This window comes from Larimichthys crocea, chromosome I (assembly GCF_000972845.2).
Source record: "Larimichthys crocea isolate SSNF chromosome I, L_crocea_2.0, whole genome shotgun sequence".
In the NCBI taxonomy this organism is placed as follows: Eukaryota; Metazoa; Chordata; class Actinopteri; family Sciaenidae; genus Larimichthys; species Larimichthys crocea.
The window spans coordinates 15,918,328-15,925,479 of NC_040011.1; positions in this window are offsets into that span (position 1 = coordinate 15,918,328).

Genomic DNA, 7,152 nt, shown 5'->3' on the forward strand with positions numbered 1-7,152 from the left:
TGGACCCATTTTTGTCACAAGAAGCATATTTTGACACTAAAATGACATTTTTTTCAGACAAACAGACAAATCGGGATGAAACTTGGTTCAAGCCCTGTCTCTGTCTCAGCAGCAACACGCTCTCTTGAGATCTGGCAACACAGATATCTCTGGTCTGTTTTCAACAAAGAGCTAAATAAGTTTCTGAACAGTCTCTGATCCAACACGATCTGCTTTTATCAGTCCACACAATGTTAGGAGATCTGGTAAGCGAGGAGACGATGCCCACTTAGGGAGACAGGGAGCGTGTACCATTTCATATCATCAGTGCAGATTGTAGTGTGTTATCTTCTCTTAGAGAGCATCTTTGGTTAAATTCAATGCCACATGGATTGCAATTTAATGCTCGTTTCACAATAATAATGCTCCAAGTAGAAAAGGATGATGAAAAAGCAGTAAGGACAAAATGGCCTACAATGATTTATCATTATATCATGTTTAAGTACTTCCCAGCAGTACGCAACAACAATTTCAAATGATATAATAATTGATTAAAATAATGGAACCTGGACCTGGATAAGTGGCAGAAAATTGAACTAATTTTAAAATGATTTAAGCTTTTGCTAATACTGACACTTGCCCCTTATGAGACGATGTGACAGGTGTGACGGCGTTGATTGAAATGCCACAGGGAACCAAATTAAACAGCCTCTTGCAGCACAATGCACCAGTCCTGCTTTTAGTTCAGTGGCCTATAGCAGGCATAGAAAATATTTAAGGAAACTAAATTCAATGTTTTTTTAAGGCTTTTCAAGACCTGCAGATCCCCTGTGTAACGTTAGATGGAGGGTCTGTCCACCTTAACAACAAAAGTGCAGATTCACACACTGGGTAGCAAGTGTGTTCCATATCTGAAAAATGGCAATGCACAGTACAATTTAGTTCACACTGTATGCACACTTGCTGTATCCTAATAACATTTTGGAGAAGTATTCAGAGAGTATTCCATAATTCATCACCCGTCAGTCCAGCAGTGAACCATTCACCAGTGAACCTATTAGCTGCTCAAGAAATAAGAATAAGGAGTTCCAGAAACCAATCAAGATGCTATCATAACAATGTCTTCTTCATGTAGACCCATGTGCTCGTGGATAACTCAATTTAACAGCTTTATTAATTATATTACTACCCCCAACTCCTGATGGAGTGTTTGTTATTCACTGTCATCAACTCTAATGCTGCATGGTTGATCTAAATTATTTTGTCGGTGCGGAAACACAGAACCAACGCATCACCCGAGCTCAAGTCAACCATGTGTTTGTATTTGCGTGAGTGCATGTCCTTATTAACCACGGGCACTGCAGGCGGTAACTGGAAATAGTTACACAAGGAGGCACCTGACCACTGCAATACTGTGTGAGGGAATTATGATATATTATATGATTTCCTAAAGCAGTGTTTCTCAAACTTTTTGATATACCACCTCAGAAAACATCAGGTTCTCCAAGTACCACCATGGTCACAGAGGTTAAAACACAGCACCATGGGCTGATCCTATTCAGCTATGGACAGTTCACACTGGAGGCTGATTAATTCTTAATGAGATTATTTACTGGTGAATTCTGAATAGCTGCTTCAAGAACCAGGGCTACTATGGTATAAAAACGGTTCTCCTGATCCACACCTTCCTAATATTTTTATTATTTGGAGAGACGATTGTTTGAGTTGTTTTTGAACCATTTATTTTTCCGCCACTTCCTTGACAATAATCGTTCCATTACAATATTCTGTGGTCTGTATGTGTTTGTTATGGATGCAGTTCAGATCATGGACTGATGGATGACACACAGCAGATGAGATAAATTCATTTTTAAACCAAGAAAATTGTTTTAAAACACAGATTTCTCTAGTGAGTAGCCGTGTGATAAATGGGAAATTAATTATTGTAAAATAAACTCTGACAGGTTGACAGAAATGATGTTGTACTTTGGTAGTTTAAACTAATTTATTTAATTTATATTCTATATTTCAGATATTCTGCCACAATAGGGAGGTTGTGTACCTCCAATGGTACACGTACCGTAGTTTGAGAACCAGTGTCTTAGTGGATAAGAGGGCAGAAACAGAGATCACTGAAAATCACTGATTCCAGTAGTATGTGTGTATGTGTGTAAGTTTGACTGAGTTTTGTGCTGAGAACTTTTGCACTTTTGTTGGTTTGATCGAGGCTGTTGCATAATAATTGTGGGATTCTTTCATATTTGCCATATGGTGACATAAGTATACAAATCAATTAAAAGAAAACTCTTAAAAAGGGGTCACAAGGCTAGGAAGCTTTTAAGCTTGCTACTTCTAAACTCAACAATAAATCCCATGCTGTTCTGTAGCTGACTGACTCATCTGACCCCACCAAGCAGGAAATGCACACAGAAAGTTACATGTCTAATTATCAAAGGCCCATGCTTAATCTTTTTTCACACTTAGAAGTGAACTTGTTCTGCTGAAAGGACACAGCATGGGATGAGAAGTTAGAGGAAGAGAAAAACAAGTGGAAAGTGATCAGAAAGATAAAATTCACCTGAAGGTGTACAGTGCTTTCCAGTGAGATGTACAGCTTTGACTGGGAGAATGCTGAGGTTTTTTTTTAAAGCTCCGGGCTTGGCAGCATACAGTACTGCTCTCATTGTTGTTACTGCCAGTTCTCTAAAGTTGGAGGTATAACAACATCCATTGGCGAGAAAAACACTTTATGTTTTATTGGTGCACTTTTGGTCTGTGTTGCAAAGAAAAACCAAGAGATGTAACACCTCACGGTGGACTTGTCAAAGGTGGAACAAGTGGAAAAAATGAAGAAGAAGAAGACAAAGAAAAACAAAACAACATCTTAATATAAAATGCAAAAGATGCTAAGGAAGAAAATATTCAGCATGCACACAGTACAACCACAAACACAATATGATACAGACAAAGAAACACATTGGCCACAGCTGGTACTACTTTTGATGTATTTTTAATGCATTTCTGAGACTTTTCTTTTTATAGTGAATCAGGTTAAAAAAAAAGATCAGATAATCATTTATGTATTTCAAATTTCTTAAAGGGTAAGAATTAAGTGGCATCTAGTTGTGGTAATGCTGATTGAAGCTCAAAGTCTGTGGCTCTGGTCACCTTCCAGCTAATCTAAAAATGGGCTCACAGTGGTCATGCTGTTAACTATGCATAACTTTAAGCCTTAATATAATTTGAACAGGTGAGTTGTATAAATATTCACCCTCAGTACAGTTGTCATGAATGGGGAAATTAACTATAGAGACCAAAACTGTTTTTTGTACCAGGCTGTAAACATGTTTATTTCTGCTGTGAAGTTGGACATTTTAACATGAGGGATAGTGGAGGTTGACTCTGCCTGTAGCCAGCCTCAAGTGGCCATTCAAGGAACTGCAGCTTTTGGCACTTCAACATAGGCTTCACTTCACAGCCTCGGGGGTTGATGCTCGATTGCAACCCCCTCATTCATACAGCTTCAATATTAGTTTCAGTTGTGACATGACAACTCTGGACATTGTAAATGTAAATAGAACCAGTAATAGTGTATAAACATAAAATATGACAACTCTAATGCCAAATCAGGGTGCTTATGATGAAAGTACTGCAATATCTTTATTTTTGCACTATTATGAAGTATTATGACGCTGCTTTGTCACGCTCCTTTGTGTCTCATACAGACACACAAAGTACCCTTTAGCGACTGTTCGAGACATCTTTTTAGCATGTGGATGACATTGTATAGTATTAACTACATTTTATATATATATAAACCGATCAGCCATAAAATTCAGAGCACTGACAGGTGAAGTGAATCACGCTGATTATCTCGTTACCGTGGCACCTGTCAGCAGGTGGGATATATTAGGCAGCAAGTGAAAATTTTGTCCTCAAAGTTGACATGTTAGAAGCAGAAAAAAATAGGCAAGCGTGACAATTTGAACGACTTTGACAGGGAGTGAACTGTGATGGCTAAACGACCAGGTCATAAAACCTCCAAAACTGCAGCTCTTGAGGAGCGTTTCTCAGTGGTCAGTGCAGTGGTCAGTACCAATCAAAAGTGGTCAAGGGAAGGAAACGTGGTGAACTGGTGACAGGGTCCTGGACGGCTAATGCTTACTGATGCACGTGGGTCCAATTCAACAGTCGATGTACTATAGCTCAGACTGCTGACAAAATGAATCATAGTTCTGATAGCTAGGTATCAGTCAGGGTGCCTAATGTGCCAACAATGGGCATGTGAGCATCAGAACTGGACTCAACTTACAGGACTTTAAGAATCTGCTGCTATAACATTTTGATGCCAGATACCATAGCAAACCTTCAGACGTCTAGAGTCCATGGCTCAATGGTTCAGGATTGTTTTGGCGGCAAAAGAGGTTCCTGCACAATATTAGAAAGGTGGTTCAGTTGTCTTATTTGTTGACCATAATGATATTTAGTTTCTTTGCTGTGAAAACATACAAGCAGTATGTTTTCAATTGTATTGATGCTTTTGGTTTAAGAAAATATCATGATTTGGATTAAAATAAGTATGTTGCATGACAAAGTCATTACTATGGCAACAAGTCACATAACATAATGTTCCAACTTAAACCAATAAAGAAGTTAAAGTTTACTTTAGGTTTCACACCGGACTCAAAGCCCAGTCTCTTAGGTAAAAGTCCAGTGTTTGTTTGGCCCATCCTTCCAACATCACCTGCCGTATATGGGTTATTTTGGAGTAGAGCCTAGAGTGTCTCATACATAAGCTAAAGGGTGCATCTGTATGAGATTGAGGGGCCGTGATCGGTAAATGTCGGTATTTGACCCCCTGGAAATGAGAACAGGATGGCTATTTCCCCCAGAAATGTTGTATTAAGTTACTTGTAATGCAAACTGAACATTTCATACTGCTGCTGCTTCACATTAAAATGATTTAACTGGTGGAACATGAGTTGACTTTTATTATGTCATAGTCACAAGACAGGCATCGTGTTTGTCAGTGAGATTGATACTGACCTCTATCGTTCATCAAAAATGCATCTACGAAACAAGATGAGCGTCATTCTTGACACTTTTTGACAGCCGATGAGTCTGAAATATTGCAGAGGGTAATGGAAGTAGAAGGAGCAGCCACAGTGAACCGTTAGATAAAGAGCTGCAGGCGAGAGGCTGCACACCTCCAACTTCTCAGCCAGGAAACTAACTCCTGTCACAGTGCCCTGCTGTTTGCAGGCTCATGCCGTGTGCAGCATGAAATCAGATCACGGTTTCGCACAGAATGATGGAAAAAGGCCAATTAATGTCTGTCTCCTTCAGACGACAACAGATTGCCACCAGAATTCTGTGACCAGTAGTAGAACTGCACCTGCCGTTAAACCTACCACCAGTAATTACAGGTGTTGCCAAATCAATCAGGATTGTAACTTGAACATGTTAGGATGCTGTTATCATTACACAACAAGGTCAGCAGAGACATCACCTGCAGAGTACTGCACAAGCTGACGTTAAGCTGAGCCTGAAATGTCCTGAACTGTTCACTGTACATTGGAAACAATAAACAAGCGTCCTCCGTTCCTGGCAACCCTCTTACACCAAACTGTTTTGCTTCACAACTGCGAATATGTTTTCTGCCTCATGACACAAATATATTACAGTTTGTATTTCTTTCGCTGTATGAATGTGTGATTCTGTAAATTCAAGTTATGATAGAAACCAAACTGTATACAAGAGTAAATTAATTGGACAGTTTGCACTGCTGATTATTCACTTATGCTGGGAGAGACAGTGTTACTGATTTGACAGCTGGTTGGCTGTTGTGTATGTGTGACGGGTTGTTGCTCAAACCCAAACATAATCGTGAAAGCACGAGACAGTATCCTGGCATCTTAACATGAACATTTGGCAATGCGCGGCCCACCTGCACGGGATCTATCTGTTATTACAGAGCACATGTCTGCATCTCGCTCCCGTATTTTGTTCTTCTTCTTAATCAATATCTTCTTTTCCTCCCCATTGTTCAGCTCGCCGCCGTCATGCGTAGATACTGCCAAAATCATACATCATACAGATTTTTGGAACTCCATTTTAGTGAGAGTTTTATGACCTCACTTGTGTGTTTTTATGTGAAGACAGAGAAACTGCAAAGTGCGTTCGAGTTTTTGTTGAACAATTTGTTGAACTTTTTATAATTAAGCTGCGCTGTCTGTCTTATGCTGCGATGTCTGCTCAACATGTACTCTCTCGGTTGCATGCAGTATATTGCGAAGCAGCAAAAACTGTCAGGATGTGTACTTATAATACTGAAATAGTTGCGAGTGAGTGTCTTGTTTGAGTGCGAATTCCACAGTCTGACAGCTGTTTCGTCACATTTTGCAATGCCTCTCACTGGGTTTTCTTAACTTTTAGTGGAAAATTCAGTCCCTATTTGGTGTTGCAATAGACCGAATGCTCACATTGTGTTTCCACACACTGAGTTGAATTTTCTGACCACTTCTGCCAGTGAATATGTAGATCTGAGAATGTGTCAATGTGTGTTTTGTATTATTTCAGTTTGCATAAACAGTGGCACTTTGTTGAACATTCTCTGTGAACTACTGCATATTTATTTGTTCCTCGAATACGGCTAGAATATTTTCATCCGTGCAGGTGATGCTTTGAGGGACCTCTGACTTTATTTTGGGTTTAGCAATTTGCTGCTGACTGATATTTTGGCAGTAATAATTTCACATCTCGAGAAATAAACTTGATACTATACAAACAACCAGCAGAAAATAGAAATGACTTTAATAATCCCACACTGGGAAATTCACTTGTCACAGCAGCTTATATATGCAAGGTGGATAAGAAATTACTCATAAATAATACAGTATACAGAGGAAAAGTCATGAAGTCATGCTGGTGTTAAAGAGTCTGAAAGCTGTTGGAATGAAGGACCTGTGGTAGCGCTCCTTTATATGTGATGGGAATAGTCGTCTGTTGCTGAAAGAGCTGTTTAAAACACACCCACGCCCCATTAGCTTAGCATAAGATCAGAAAGAAATGGAAGCTCAATAACAGACCTCCAAAGGTCATTAACACACTGTATCTTGTTTGTATTATTCTTACTTACATTTTTTTTTTTTTTTTATTACGTGGATGCAAGCG